The 17,240-nt window shown below is 32.8% G+C and overlaps 1 protein-coding gene across 2 annotated transcripts in view; it reads left to right on the top strand.

Annotated features, from left to right (window-relative positions):
• SYT1 (synaptotagmin 1) overlaps positions 1-17,240 on the top strand; it is a 521,150-nt gene that overhangs the window by 92,474 nt on the left and 411,436 nt on the right. For both annotated transcript variants that reach the window (XM_076007147.1, XM_076007145.1), the window contains exon 2: positions 10,792-10,916. The gene's annotated coding sequence lies outside the window, so the exon portion shown is untranslated. The remainder of the gene's footprint in view (positions 1-10,791; positions 10,917-17,240) is intronic.

Here is a 17,240-nt window from a genome sequence, read left to right as displayed (position 1 = left end):
AAAAATCCATTAATTCAACAATTATCTAAACAGTGTCCATATGGGCCTGATACTGTCCAAGGTGCAGGTATCATAGACGTGAATAAGACAAAAATTTCTGCCTCATGCATTGTATGAAAGAAAGAAAATAAACGAATGAACAAGTAAACATATTCTATAATCATGTAGTGATAAATGCTATCACTACATGAAAATATTCATATACAGTGGGCTATTTGTATCTGTTTGGTTCTGGATCCTTGGATTCAACCAACTATGGATCAAAAATAATTTTTTTAATTGCATGTAGAGAGTTCTTTTTCTTGTCCTAATACAGTATGGCACCTATTTACATAGCACTTACATTGAATTAGGTATTATAACTGATCTAGTATATGGGAAGATTTTGGTATCCATGGGCAGTCCTGGAACCAATCTCCCGTGGACACCTGGAGACAGCTGCATAGGGAAAGGGTACAGTGGCAATGGAGTACTTCCCTACAAAGGTGACATTTGAAAAAAGACTGGAACAAACGAGGGAATAAGCCATACAAATATCCAGGGAAGAATCATGAGTGGGTAGAGAGAAGAGCAAATGCAAAGGCCCTGGGTAGGAACACAGCTTGTTGGGCTAAACGGTCAATATGGCTTTCAGAGTTTGAGAAAGACAGACAGTGGTAGATAAATAAGGCCAGCAAAGGCATTATGGGTCATGGGAAGGACCTGGAATAGGAATAAGTCAAGTTAGGATTTGAATCAGAAGCTTGAACTGACTCTGAGGTAGAAAAAATGAGAGTATGGAGAAATGAGGTTGGAGAAGTCAGCAGGGTATAGGAAATAAAGGGATAAATGTACTCTTTATCATCAGAATAGAGGTGAGCCATTGAAGATTTTAAGTGGGGGAGTGACATAGTTCACCAGTCTTGCATTTTTAGCTTTGCATTTTCACTGGGTACATTACAGAAAATGCCTTGGCAGAGTATCCAGATTGTCTTCATGGAGAAAATTTGTAAGTAATGGCCTTAGATTCAATGTCTATTATTCTTTTTGATAGTACCTTCTCTCCTAATAAAGGGAATGGTTATGTACTCAATTTTAGGAAAATTAATCTGATATTAGTGTTCAGGATGGATTAGAAGTAGAAGACTATTTTGGAATTTGTTGCAGTATCTAAGTATAAAGGGAGAAAGACTTGAGTCTGTGATTTCAATGTATTAATGGTAGAAATGAAGAAATAAAAGCAAGTTGCTACTGGAGACATAGAAGAAAAAACCAATAGAACCTGTGCCTGATTACAGAAAGATGGAAGGAAGCAAAGATAACTCCATAAGAAACTGTTACTTGTATTTGTGGGTTTCTGTTGTTAACCTCCAATAAACCCTACTTAAAATAAATGAACACATGACGAAATGAGAAAGAAAGAAAACAAGATTATGGGAGTTTGTTTTAGTTTTAGGCATCTTGAGTTTGAATAAAAAGTGCAAAGATGTTTGCCTAAATTAAAACAAGTCATTAGGCTCATTTTATATCCTGTACTAGCTCAGCAATGTTATAAAAATGAATTTCAGCCATACACCAATAAGTAGAACAGAGAGTTGTCTAAAAGCATGGGACTGAAGCCTCATAGCCAAGGTTCCAATCTCAGCTCAATTTCTTCCTTCTAGTGTGACCTTGAGCAAGTTACATAATCATTCTATTCCTGAGCTTCTTAATTTTTAAAATGGAAATAATAGTATTATCTTTCTCATAGGGTAGTAAGGACATGAGAAATGATCCTCCACCAATAGCCTTTAGCAATACTCTAGAAATCTGAGGTTTGCAGATCAAAGACATCACTAGGTGACTTGACCACCTAAGATTCTCAATCAGGAAATTCTGATTATTTATTTACCTCTTTATACAAGAAATTGTATTAAGTACTATGCCTCAGATTGAAATAGGTATATTCTAATAAAATAGTTGTATGTAACTATGTATTTTTTCTTACTTTGCAGTCTCTAAAGTTCCAAGAATTGTCAAACTAAACATACTTCACTGATTTATCTGTACATATTTCAAAGAACATGGAAACAATAAAAGTAGTTTGACTTTTTTTAGTTTTACATATTGTCCTAAAATTTCATCTATGTATTATCACATAAAAGTGGTCCAGTCATTAATTGGGCTTGGTTTTAAACTTTATAAAAATTCCAACTTCATTTCTCTGAGTGGCTGTCTTTACTATGCAATGCTTTTAGAAATATAACATAATTCTAGGACTTAAAAAAATTTCCTAGATGCCCTTTCTTTTATATAATTGATGGACTCAAAATGTTAGTGATTCTTAAATAACTCTAATCACCAGATTAAATTATATACTTTTACATCTGATTTAAGAAACAGATAAACATTTATTTAACTGCTCAATTGAGATTGACACAGTTGTATTTTACTTATATTATCTTGTCATTGCCTAAATCATTCCTAGAATATATGTCACTTTAAAAAAATAAGTAATTTATCAAATTTAGAATTAAAAGCTTTTGGTTGTCATTAGTAAACAAACAAGCTGTTTCAGTAGAAGCTTTCTTAGTCTAAAGCATTGTACTTGCTATGACTTGGTTTTCTTATATCTGGATTCTTCTGAAACTGACAGTGTAATGTAAAAATATAGGCCATGCCAAATATTTTGTTCAAGATAAACTCATACCACAAAGTAAACTTTTGAAATTATTATAATTTTTTCCATTTATATTTTCATTGATATCTTTTATTCTCATTAAAGTATGCAGCCCCTTCTGTAAATTATAAAAATATTTACTGTAACTTAACTATAAACATCTTAAACCTGGTTTCTTTAGTACTTATTTAAATGGAAAACAACTTGAATTTATTTACTTGATGTTATTAATAGCCATTCAACCCCCATCATTAAACTCTTTCTTCTTTATTGTACTTCATTTTTCATAATTAACTACAATTTTGTGAAACTTTACATCTTTTTTAAAAAAATTTCTTGTATTTTTTAATACGTTTTCTAGAATATATAGTATGTGTTACTTTTTATCTTTATTTTTATCTTTATTTTTTTATTTGGCCTTTCAACATTGGCATCAGTATTGAATGTAGCAAATATTAATAGTTACACAGTGTTCATTGAATAGTATAAGAACTTAAGCAACATGAAGGCATGTACTTTATCTGTCTTGTTTGTCTCTGTAACTCCAGACTTTATAAAAGTTCTTGTTATAGGTAGAAACTCAATAAATATGTGTTTCTATAAAGGAGGGGAAAAGGGAGAGATCTAAGACAAGAGAGAGGGGGCTCAGGCTTACCCTCAAGAGATTTACAGGTAAGATAAGGAAAAAAGACATGTGGGTAAATACTATAAATAATAATCAGTACAATGATATATACTTCAGCATCTCATAATTATATATTCTTTAAGCATTTAAGAATGTTTTCTATTTTGATTTTGTGTTAACCTTATTTTAAAAAGAACAATTATATCAGCAATAATAACACTAATGGTCAACCTAATATGGATTATGATGTGCTACACATTTTAATAGAATTAATTTATCTAGTCCTCACAATAGTGATATTGGAGATTTATTATTATACTAGGTTTTTGTTTATTTGTTTGTTTTTAGACAGGTTTATAGCTGGGAGTTGCTAGAGTCTGGATCTGAACTCAAATTGTGTCAAAAAAAAAACCCAATGACAACTGAGAACTAATGGTTTTTAATAAATCAATTAATATTTTAGAAACTTGAGAGTTGTTAAAAGAGCAACTCAGTTCTTTACTGTAAAGATCACTCAAAAGATTTTTGTTTAAGATTCCACTTATTGTTTCTTAAATTGAATTTACAGTAAAATGATAATATATATATAATAGCAACATAAATATTGTTTCAAACTATTTAAGAATTTAAATGTATTAAACAGCATAAACATTAATAAATTATGCTTTGTGGGAAAAGTGATTAACAGGGCACCTTTTGAAACAAGAAACTAACGAAAATAGAAGAAGATGTCAATGTTCCTCTGGTTCTAATGTATTTCTCTAGATTTCTAACCTCGCTCACAAATGGCTATCCTTTCTCATTCCATTCTCCATTCGCACATGTCAGAAAGTCTGCTGCAATTTGAGCAACTGATTGTTGTGCAGACTAAACTTTTAATTTCTTGGTTTGTTCAATCCAGAATTATTGTTAAATTAGGGGTTATAACTGACTGAGATAGTGGCATGAAATCAATTGCTCTAACTTTAGTCCCTTAAAATGCATATATTAAATATACATGTGTGTATATATATATATATGTATATATATATATAGAGAGAGAGAGAGAGACTTTTCATTTTAATGCTTGTGTCCTTTTCCCAAATTTATTCTCCCAAAGATTTTCCTGCACTTTAGAGCAAAATTTACCTAAATTCCCACAGTGGTCAACTGTTGCTAGTGTTGCTGTTATTAATTATCTAGTAACTAATACACCACTCTCCAGCGTTCAACAGATCATGTACATTAAAAATTCCTCTCTCATGATGTCTAGTTTTAGCAAATCTTTAGACTAAATCCTTTTCTTAACTAAATTTATCTTGCAGAGAAGTCCAAACCTCTTGAAAATACATTTACAAAAGAAGAAAATGCATTCATTTGTCGTCTCTAAACAAAAGAATCTGAAGGCAATCAGTTAAACAAAAACAGGTTGTTAAAATTCACAACATAGTCTGTATTGAGATTTTAGAAATAAAAAGAGAGAGTAGATGCATTGTTTCCTGGATTAAATCAGACAAGAGAGTCAAGCTTTTCAAACTCACCTTTACTGATCAATTCTCAAAGAAAAATTATATAAAGTGTCTTATGTCTTTCATCTCACATTGAATAATATGGTAGGATTTTGTTCCCAACAGTTTGGCTAAAGAAATAAATCAAACAAATTCTAATTTTAATAATAAAGCAAAAACCTGTTTTTATACTCTTTTAACTTCATAATTCCAGAGAGAAGTAAAGTGGTACAGTGGTTTGGCATGAAATACATATTATATCAGAGGCAGTATGTATTCTATAATGAAAAGGGCACTTTTCACTGACTAGATTGAGAATCAAAAGATATGAATGGTACTGGTGCTAATAAGGTGTGAGATTTTGGCCAAGTAAATTTTCATTTCTGAGCACTGTTTTTAAGGAGAGGAATCATTGACCCCTTTTGAGAATCTGGTGAAAATGCACAAATGCATAGATACAAGTTTACATAATATTTAAAGGGGTTTGCAGATTTCTTGCAACTATAGTCTTCATTAATAGGTAATGGAACCAAGAAATATTAATTCGTAAAGGGATTTTTGCTTTCTATGTTTCTTATATAATTTTAAAATATTTAATCTTAAATTATTTCTTCAACTGAGGATAAAAATCAATCGAATGATGTAGGTAAAAGGCTAGCTCTTCTACTTACCCCTTTACTTCTTGCCTTTGTCCTTTGCAAACAAGATTTTTCTTATGCAAATATCTTATAGGACATCTTGACACAAAATAATGTCCCAGTGTAATTATTCTTTAAATTTTCATGGCTTGAATAATTCACTGGTACATTGTCTATGATTTGCTTATACATAAGGTCAAAAACCTGAAGTCATACTGCATCATAAACTAATCGTTTATATTTTCTTTGCCAAAGTTCACTGAATCTTTTAGCCTACATAGACTACTATAAAGTTAATTTTCATATTAAAGTAATATTAAAATTAGCCTTTTAAAAATTATGCTATGGAAAATATGAACATACATAAGTCAAAATTAAGGTCAGCATAAGCAAATAACTTTTGGCAGTTTTTCTTAGGAGGAAACACATGTTAAGCACATTCCTCTAAATTATTTAAGCTGTTTGATATATTAAACCAATTTATATCTAATCCAATAAAATTTATGGTACATATGTTCATTAGGAGAAAATAATTGATAAATGAAGAAACCTTTCACTGTGAAAAATTAATATTCTTAACTCATTTCAGTTTTTATTTTGTCAATGAGTTTTTATGGATTCATTTCTATGCCATAAAGATATAATTGCTTAATATTATGAAATTTGAAAGGCATATTTTTGGTTTATGTTACAGTCCCATAAGTCACACTATCAAATCAAGGGTACCAGACAGTCCATTATCTTTATCTATGATTAAATTGATAATAACTCAAGGATTCAGACTTTTATGAAAACATCAAGAGACTATGCTGAAAATGATTGAGTCTTACTCAATAATAATAGATCTTCAAGTCTAAGAGACGTGTGTTGGCTAAATGTATTGTTTTCAAGTTAGCCTCCTCACCTTCTCTTTTTCAGACCTTTGCTCTGTCCAGTCTGGTTTTATTTGTACATTTTCAATAAGCTACAATTCTAAAGCCTATTTATTTTTTAAATTGACAGGTAAAATTCTATGTATTTACATCTACAATATGATGTTTTGAAGTCTACGTACATTGTGAAATAACTAAATCTTGCTGATTAACATATGCACTGCCTCGCATAACTATCATTTTTGTTGTGAGAACACTTTACATCTGCTCTGTTAGTATTTTTCTTTTTTAAAAAAGTTTCAGGGGGTAGACCCACATCTCAGGGAAGTAGTGAGCATTGTGGAGGGGAAGGGCATACTTCTAACCCTTCCTAGGGAGAGGCAAAGATATAAAATGTAACCAAAATGTTAAAAAAAAAAAAAAAAAAAACATTTATCAGGTGTTGGGCAGGTGGGAGGGGGAGGGAGGGGATGGGTACATACTTACATAAATGAGTGTGATGCACACTACCTGGGGGAAGGGCACACTTGAAGCTCTGACTCGAGGTAGGAGGGGAGGCAAGGGCAATATATGTAACTTTAACAACATTTGTACCCCCATAATATGCTGAAATAAAAAAAAATAAAACAATATAGCTAAAACTAAAAAAAAAATTTCAGTAGACTTAGGGGTATAAGTTGAATTTTGTTACATGTATATATTGTACAATGGTGAAGTCTGGGCTTTTATTGTACACATCACCTGAATAAGTGTACATTGTACCTAATAGATAATTTTTCATCCTTCAACCCCTTCCACCCTCCCCCCTTTAAGTCTCCAGTATCCACTACGCCACTCTGTATATCCTTGCGTGGCCACAGCTTAGTTCCCACTTATAAGTGAGAACATGTGGCATTTATCTCTCTTCCTGATTTACTTCACTTAGGATAATGGCCTCCAGTTCCATCCAAGTTGCTGTAAAAGACATTATTTCATTTGTTTTTATGGCTGAGTAGTGCTTTATGGCATATATGTATATACCACATTTTCTTTATCCATTTATTTCCATCTCCATTCCAATCCATTCTTCAAAGAACGACTAAAGGGATTAGTTCCTTCAGTGGCTCTCATGGTCCCTGATAGCCAGACCCTTCAACAGACAGGGGGGTGGAGGGTGTCCAGCTTCATCACCCTTCATGTTTCTCTAAACTCACTATATTCCAACCACATTGAACTTTGTTTTTAATGTTTATCAAGCATACAAAGCTCCTTTCTGCTTCAGGGCTTTACACACATCTTGTTCCCACCTTGGACACTACCTACCTTATCCTACCCCACCTCCAAACTCAACTAATTCCTGCTCATTTTTCAATAATTAACCTAAATGTGATTTCTGCAGGGAAGCCAATTCTGGATGAGGTTCCCTTGCTCACACTTTCTTAGCATCTTTACCTGTCCTTTTTGAATCTTAATACAATTTCAATTATGTAAAGACATACACTCCTGTGTGTATTATTTATCCTCTATCTCTTTTGTCAGACTGCAAATTCCGTGGGACAAGGTGAAGAGAGGGCAGAGATCGTTGTTTCTCTCCTTTGCCAGTGTACTTTCACTGCTTTGCAGCCTGCCTGGCACAGACTAGGCATTTAGGAAATTGTTTCTGAGAGAATTAAAGAATGGATTTACAAGCATCAAAAATGTCTTCAGTTTAATACACACAGTTTTATGCAAAATGGCAAAGTAGGTTTTGGTGGGAGCTAGTAATAGCCTTTAAACCATGGAACTGAACAAATGATTCTAGTTTAATCTGTATTTTTAATTTTTTTCAGGATAATTTTGTTTCAGTTTTACTGGATTTGTTTTGATAGAATGCATGCACTAAGACCAGGAGTACTGTTAATTATAGTGTTTTTTTATTATTATTTCAGAATGTTATGGGGGTACAAACATTTTGGTTACATGAATTACTTTAGTAAAGTTTGAGTCAAAGTTATAAGTGTGTCCATCCCCCAGATAGTGTGCATCGTACCTGTTAGGTATGGTTTTACCCATCTCCTCCTTTCCCCTCCCTCCTGTTTGATTTCTGTTGGATTTTACTACCATATGTGCACAGAGTATTGATCAATTAGTTCCAATTTAATTGTGAGTACATGTGGTGTTTGTTTTTACATTCTTGCAGTACTTAGGAGGATGGTGTCCAGTTCCATCCAGGTTGTTGTAAAGTTTTAGTTCACCATTTTTTCTGGCTGCTGAGTAGTACTTCATGGTATACATATACCACATTTTATTAATCATGAGTAGATTAATAATCTGGATTTTTAAATCTATGTTACACATGGTTCCTACCCCAGACTCTGCAGGAAGTCTACTACTTGCTTGTAGGCTTATAGTCCCAATGACAGATGCTTTTTAATCTTTGTTATTTGGCTTCCAAAATGGGTGTATATTGCTAACTCATGCGTTTTCTCTAACATGTAGAATTTGGTTCTGTTGGCCATCTTCTCTGAGGAATTAGATACTTTCTGGCATGTATAGCCATAGGAGAAAAATTTTAAATGCCTTCTAGTGAGGAAAGCCACTTTATGCTTGCAATCATTGTTGACAAGAGATCCAATTGTGAAAAGCCACAATTGTGCTATAAAGCGTTAAAAAATCCCAGGTAGCAATAGCTTAGGACACTACTGTTTGGTCACCTTTTGCCCAGTTCTCAAGGACACACATGCACTTGTACAAACACACACTGTTGATAATGTTTTCTACTTCTTTCTGAGTGAGAAATTAGAATTCTTATTGAGGCTGGAAAGAATCTTTCTTCAGTGCCTCGTATTAATATATCCTAAAACTCCACCAAGGCACTTATCAATTTATTGTAATATTTTATTTTATTTCCATATCTGTCTCCCTTACTTTTTCACAGGCAAGTACCTCATCTTTTCTCTTTTTCATTCCCAAGACTTCCCCCCCCCAAAAAAAGGTCCAAAATAGACAATTAATACTCATTGAGTGAAAAATAGATAATAAACAAGTAATTAGAAACAACCTGAGTTGCAGTCAACTATCCCTTGTCTATCTCAGACAGGTAAAATGTAGCTCAGAAGCCATTCAGGGAATAAAATTCTCTTATGTAGCATCTAATCCTTTAAATTAAGTACTAAGGTTTTCCCAAACCCTATAAAACCTCTGATTTTCCTATGTGGATTCATGTCAGAATTATTCCAGTCCATTAGTTGGCAAACAGAACTCCTTATTTACTGCAGAGGAGCTATAAAATTCTATTCAGAATATAATGAAAGCTATAGGGGATTATATATTCATTTATCTTGTAGTAGGAAAACTTGAATCCTCAAATAACAGTGTGTTACCATGTCAGCTTCCTCCAGAGACTTGAAAACAAAACTGTAAAGAGAGTAGAATGTAGAATGATCTGATTAATATCAGAGCCACATGAATCTGCAAAGCTTCAACTCTTTCTTTAAAAATTAATTTATTTATTTTAGTTGACAAATGACAAACTCTGTAAATTTATGGTGTACAACATGATGTTTTGATATATGTTGTACTATGCGAAGCCTCAATTCTTAATTGGTAGTATAAGATTCAGCTGATAACTTGAATTCTACCTACCTATGTTCTTGCATTTGTAAAAGAATGATGCTTTGTTACTCAGTTTTTTGAGATTTGATATTCCAAAATTATTACTTCAGATCCTCAAGTATAAGATAGTAGATTGGTATGTAAAAATATGGGACAAAATTATGTTTCAGCTTTTTATCAGAGAATAGATAAATGCAATAGGGAGTGTATTAAGGAGAACAGAAATAGTTACAAAAAAGGAGGAAAGAACATAAAAACAAAGAAGAGAAAAGAATTAAAAAGAAAGCATAAAGGGAGGGAGGAGGAAAGAACAAAGAAAGCCAGGAAGAAAGGCAACTATTAAAATATTTCATACAGCTCCTGTACAGCTCAAATGCTTTTGTATGTGCAGTATTTCAATGTCCTTCCTAGGTAAATAGCAATGTCTTTCCTTTTTATTAGCACTGCTGCAGCTGCTGTTGCTTACAAAGAGATTCACAAATCAAAATAGACTCAGTTAGCTTTTCAATAATTTTAAAAAGGTGGGGGAACATTGCCAGAGAAGGATAGCGCTCCAGTATCCTAACATGGAGTCTTGTTAGCAAAACAAAGTGTGAATTGCTTAGAGATAATTCCCTGCTGTTGGTAATTCCACTGGGTGCCTTCTGTGGCAGCACATGCTATTTCTCCTCTATAGACCAATACCATTGAACAGGAGATGTCAGAAGAATATGAAAAAGTTGCTTTTTTGAAATGTTTATTCTTCTACATTTTTTCAAAATGTCAGCAGGATTCATACCTATTGGCTCTTAGCCTGGAGCACCCAGCACAACCAGGAATCGAGGAAGGTAAAGCAGGATGTGAAAAATGAATGGGCTGCATAAGCAGAAGTCTATAGCCAGTCAATAGTGAAGGCATGTGTAGAGTTGCAGGCCAGCATTTTCATGGATTCTTTCTATTATTCTCTCTCTCTCTCAAGGGGAAACAGGAAAACTAGCAAGATCTAGCCAGACCTTGAACGACAAACACCTGGACTCAGATTGGAAGACTGTTTACTTGCCTGTTGCTCCATTCCTGGAAACTGCAGTGGAACGTCTGATTAAGGTATTTGGAAAAAACAAATTTTTTATAGATTTTGTTGATGATCAACTCCCCTTGATAAACTCCTCACTATTTATCCCCATTCACATCTTGGGATATGTAGGAGGAAAATGTACTTGTGTAGAAGATTTAAAAAATATCTCTTTAAAAAATGTTAGTGATATTAAAGGAAAATTAGTATTTGTCACATCTTCTGTAACTATTCCTAGTGTTAGTGTTTTTGCAGTGCTGGTTTAGTTGGTGGGGCACTGGCCACTTGCATAACATGTTTGTTTTCTTCTGCTCTCGTTTTGTACCCCGTCAAATCCAAAGTTGTCATGGTTCATTATCTGTAGATGATCTTGAGCAGCCTTGCATTCTAAAAGAATATGCCATGGCATCTGCCTCTGCGCTTTTGTGGCCTGCTGCACAGATGATATTTTAGCAAGAGTATTGTGTGGGGGACAGGGGGGAGAGCAGAATTTTTCTCAGACTGATGTTTCTTTATGTCATACTGTGTCTCATTCTTTCATATATGCCTAATTCAACAGTGAAGTACATATATCACATAGTAACTATTACATATGTTAGAGTACATAATTGGGGTTGTAAAGTATCTGCTTGAATGTCTTAACTAATGAATTCCATCAAATTCAATTATCATTCTTAGACTCTTCATTAACCAATCAAATTACTCCTTTGGTCTAAGTCATTTATAACATACTTTTATTAGGCATAAACACAATTCTATAAAGTAAATTGGAGGTGATTAGATTATCTCACTGATCTTTATTTGAAGCCCCATGTTACGGAAGTTTTGGATTTCTAAAGAATTGCCTTTCACATTCCTCTCATAGTATACAGAAGAAATAATAATATTACAGTGTAAAGCTTTGTATTGAAGACTTTATTTCACTAGGAACATCTTAGATTTCTTTTTCCACTGAGGAAGTTTGCTACAGTGTTTCACCAATACTAAAAATATACAGAAATAAACTAACTATACATTCCTATAAATTAACCTACTTATGAAATAAGTCTGCCCTGTAAGCTTATGTTATACTGAATCACAAGTTCTTTGCTTTTTGGAAGTGAATTATTTCTATACTAGAAGTTTCTCCCATCTCTTGCAGTATGATACTACAGTGTAGGACCACAGTTGTTAACGTTCATACTTTTTTTTTTTTATTGTTTTTTTATTTTATTTATTTATTTATTTATTTTTTTGAGACAGAGTCTCGGTTTGTTGTCCAGGCTAGAGTGAATGCCGTGGTGTCAGCCTAGCTCACAGCAACCTCCAACTCCTGGGCTCGAGCGATCCTTCTGCCTCAGCCTCCCGAGTAGCTGGGACTACAGGCATGCGCCACCATGCCCGGCTAATTTTTTATATATATATATTAGTTGGCCAATTAATTTCTTTCTATTTATAGTAGAGACGGGGTCTCCCTCTTCATACTTTTTTTTAATTATCACAATTTCTTTACATGGTTTATTAACATAAAATGGTTCTGGAAAATCATATACCCAGTATCAATTGCACTTTAGTTTTCTAGGAAAAAATTGCCACATAACTAATGTATGATGGATGTTTCAATTCTTTTATAATTAAGGGCAGGTGCCTCATGTTCTAACAGTGTGATTCTTACCATATAGATCTTAAAATATTTCTTTTTTGTTCTCTTCTACTTCTATGTCTTTTAGGAAAAATTTCATCTTCTATTTTGTAAATATTTTGAGCAACATCTGAAAATGTGGTCTAAAGCCAACCCACAAAAATACATATTCCTGGGTTCCATGGCATACTTGATTCAGAATCTTTGGGAGTAGACCCTAGAACCAGCATTTTAAATATACATATCAGGTGATTACAATGCACTTCAAAGCTTAAGAACCACTGATCTACAACATGAGAGTGAGAAAATAACTAATAGGAAAATGTAAAACTATAGACATCAAATTGATATAAAAAATGAAAACATTGAAACACTATTCAGGTAATGTGCACACTAATAGCCCTGACTTAAGCATTATAAAATCTATTCATGTAACAAAAACATTTGTACCCCCTTAAAAGTTTGAAAGAAAAACATTGAAATTAAATTAAATTTGGATTTCAGTTTTTTTCTACATATCTATATTTCCTAAGACTGCACAAAGCATTTTAGACTGTTCATCTTATTTCCCCTTTGATGAGTGTTAGACATTTGAAATTAAAATTTCAATATTTATTGTTAATTAAAGATGTCAAGAATATGGATGCCTATTAATTTAAAAGCTTCCCAAAGTTGCCAAATAATGAAAGGTATTAAATTCATAATTTGTACAATTCATTATTTTCACATTTCAATGTTTAGTTTTACAAAGTGTTCTAAATAACAAATCTGTCTTTTAACATTTGATATGTCTAATAAACACCACCTCTTTTAAGAATTCCAAACTTAAGAATTCTTTTTGTTATGATTTCCATCGAGACAACTCCTATGGGTATCTTACTTTCAAAAGATACTTTAGTGGTACAACTAAGTTGGATCTTTGGGCTCAGATTTCCCCTTGTTTCATGAAGGAACATTTCTATATAATCTAATCTTAATAAGAGAATGTTCTCACAGTTTTATTATATTTTTAGTGCAAATAAGTTAGACATTGTTTGCCAATTGATATACCAAACTCTAAAGGTACTTAAAGTATACACTTAAGTGAGAGGGGATAAAAGAACTGTCTTCTGAATCCTGAAAAGACAGAATATTGTAATTACTTCAGGCATTGAAAGAGAACAAAAAGCAATATTATTTCTAGCAGAAAAACTACCTAGAATGTCTGACCCATACAATTAATTCTTGCTTCCTGCCCGGCAGACTATACGGAGACAGGGTCTAAAACAGGAAAAATGGTCAAAATCTTAGGTTTGTAGATTAATTTACTTTGTAACATAAATATGTCCTGAAAAGATTGGAATAATTTAAATTGTTTTCCAAATCTGTAAGAATCCTTTTATAAATTAAAAAATCTTTGGTTTTCAGCTACTTTTAAAGATTACATTTAATTAAAGTGCAGGCAGGCACTAACTTCAGTTGGGTTGTGTTTCAAAACTTTCATTTATATGTTAAATATTTGGGACTCACAATACATTTTCACACAGAAACAATGCTATAAATGTCCAGATTCAATTTTTTGGAAACCACAAAATTATAGTCAAATCATATGATTTGTAAAATTAGACATTTGAAGTGAAGAATAGTGAAGAAGTGAAGAATTCATTTGAAGTGAAGAATAGTAGAAAGTGATACTATACGTATATAAAAATTAAGCCAATTAGATAAAATATTTTGAAATTATTTATTTTCTTTGAATAGCAATGCTAAAGGAAAGAAAATTTGATAATAAATAAATGAGAAATTAAAAGAGGGGGCAAGATATTGTTCTAAAACAGAGAAAGGGGTTATAGCAAGTAGTATTCTCCTAAGCAGAGGAAAAGGAGATGGAGTGAAGAGATGCCAGGTAGACTTAGACAGTGAGAGGAAAAATGATCTCAAGTACGGGGAGCCAAGCAGCATTGAACTAGCTGTTAAATAGAAAAGATGCTCATTAATTATTATGTTTATAACTCAGAAGAACTGGTTTATGCAATTCTTTTAAAATGAGTAGATAACTATGTAGTTACACATCGATTTAGAAAGCAGATGTGTAGAGGAGATAGTTAAGCAGAGAGATAATGAACAGGAAGATTAATTCACTGAGCATCAATGAATGAAATGCAGAGAGAACTAGTGAGTCTCTAGCCTTGTACCAATGTTTTTTTCTCTAAGTGGCTCATCTCACCACTCAAGGCTTTATTGCACTCCACTTTCTAAAGAATTCTACCTTTTGTGTCTTTCAAAAAGCTCAGCATCAGGAGTTCAAGTGAACCACTTTCGCAATTTACTGCTTTTACTCTCACAGTTGTTTATTTAATTTACCAAATATTTATTAAATATCTACTATGTACTAGGCAATATACAAATTTTATTACTTTTAGCCCAGACATTAGGACACAAAGAATATTCCGTTGCATTTGTATTTTAGTATTCAATATTTTACTATTTCTCTTTATTTTCTGTTCGTTAAATTTGGGCAGTTGAAAAGAACAAGTGGCATCTGTGCCTGGGGCAGAGGGCTAGGTGTGTGGATAACCCAGGGAATAAGGCCCAAACAAGAAAGTATGTCTTATTTATCTGTTATTTTGACTTCAAGGAGATCTCAGCAGCCTTCAGAAGAACCCCCATCAATTATATTTAACCTAAAAAATAATTGTTAGAGGTGGAAAAACAAACAGAACTATCTCCTCATGATTAAAGTTCTCTACTCAGAGTGAAGAAAAATTGACAAATTCAAAATGAAGACCTGTAAGCATTTATTGATTTCACCTAAGCCTCACTACTAGGCTAATCTGTGGTATAATAAGAAAGAAATTTGAAAGCCATCCTGGAAAAATGACCCATAATTCTTCATCAGTTTTAATTTTCAGTAAAATGAAAGTCTATGAATATCGATTAGTATTTATGTGGAGGCATCACAGAAGCTCATCATGTAAGTTTCTAAAAATCCCTCTTAACTCTAGAAATTCCACTTGGGAAAAATGGTTCATCTTCCATTGAGGATAGTTGTTTAGAGAGATTTTAAAATGGAAAGCACCCTCTTTTCCCTTCCATTATCAAGAAACAAGAGCAAAGAATAAAATGGAGCGCTGACAACATCCAAAACAGTCTTAGGACAGGAGTGGTTAATGCCTGTGTTGAGTTATCTCAGAGTCTATTTGGCAGCTTCCAAAGACTACTGTGAAAACCTGGGCTTAAAAAATTGACAATGGCGTCAACTCACATCCTTGTGTAAATTTCTCAAATGATTTTGTTACCTCAAACCTTTGAAGTGATGGTTCAAAATTGTGTGACCAATGCTTTATCATCAGGTATCTTCACATAGAAACTTGCTCGATGAGGTTCCCCAAACTTCAGTTTCTTAGCAATCTGTCCTTGTCTCCTATTCTACCCTGATCCATGAACTTAAATTAATCTGATCCACTTATTTTAACTCTTTTAAGGCTTTCCATTTTCTTAAGTGGAACAGACAAAGAAACAAATAAATTTACATTTTAGATAAGATGAATTGCCTGGGAAATCTAATCCATATAGCCAGGCACAAGTAATACCAGGATGGCTCCAGTATGGCCATTATGGAATAAAATACCCCATAGCTTAGGCCTCAAAGGCATCTTTTCTTATACTGAGATTTTTCTTAATTATATTTTCCAGTGAATAAGTGTCCTATTCTGACCCATCAAAATAAATCTTCCGTATGACGTTGTCAATGATAATAAACTATCTGGCAAGAGCTTACTCCAATTATCTCAGCAACCTTTTCCAGGTTCTGTCGCTTAACCATTCTATACTTACTATGTGTACTTGGCACAAAGATGATATAAAGATTTAGCTACTAAATTGATTATAAATTTTTCACATTATTCCAGGATATTAGTTAGCAGGATAGGCATTTATATACATACCTAAATGTCTGAATGTGCCTCTTGAAAATACAATGGGTTAAATCTAATGATGGTTCCAGAACTAGAAGGATAATCTTAGGAGAACATGAAGATTCCACATTTGAAGTTGCTGTTAAGAGGAATAGAAATGTAAGCGTTTAGATGATCATTTGATCATGGCTGTGTAACATTTCTCTATTTCAGGCCACTTACCTAGCTTCCAAAAGGGTACCTCTTTGAAATCATTAAAATTTCAAACATTTGATACATAAAGATATGGTAGTAACAAATTTGGTCTTTAGTCAATATTCCATTGATGATAGTGTCTTTTTAGTTCATTGAATCCAAGAATAACAATTTTTCACACCTAAATGTTTACAGCCAGGGTCTCACCAAAATGCAGAGAACATATATTTTATCAAGAGTGTGCTTTTACCTAGTACAAAAATTTAAGAGCTCCTAGAAAGAGACTAACTACTAAGCCAATTACTAAGAAATCTTGTATAAGTCATTTTACTACCTCTTATATTATTAATAGATTAAAAAATTTCATAAAATGATTATAACCTTTTATGTACCTGTGACGGTTTCTTATACCCTGGACAGAATTTATGAATATAATTAAAAATTCAGAGCACCATAGCAATACAATGGCATTTAACCATCGTAGTATTCCCATTCTACTTACTTCTTGAAGCTAATGTTTTTATTATTAATAGGACTATAAATTAGAAAACAATAAAAGATGAAATTTAATAGAAATGTATTAAAAGTTTATATTCTTGGAAGAAAGACACTGATAAAGATGAATTAAAATTTGCTATCAAATA

Source organism: Microcebus murinus, chromosome 10, assembly GCF_040939455.1.
Source record: "Microcebus murinus isolate Inina chromosome 10, M.murinus_Inina_mat1.0, whole genome shotgun sequence".
Taxonomy (NCBI): Eukaryota; Metazoa; Chordata; class Mammalia; order Primates; family Cheirogaleidae; genus Microcebus; species Microcebus murinus.
This window is presented reverse-complemented; position numbering and strand designations above follow the sequence as displayed.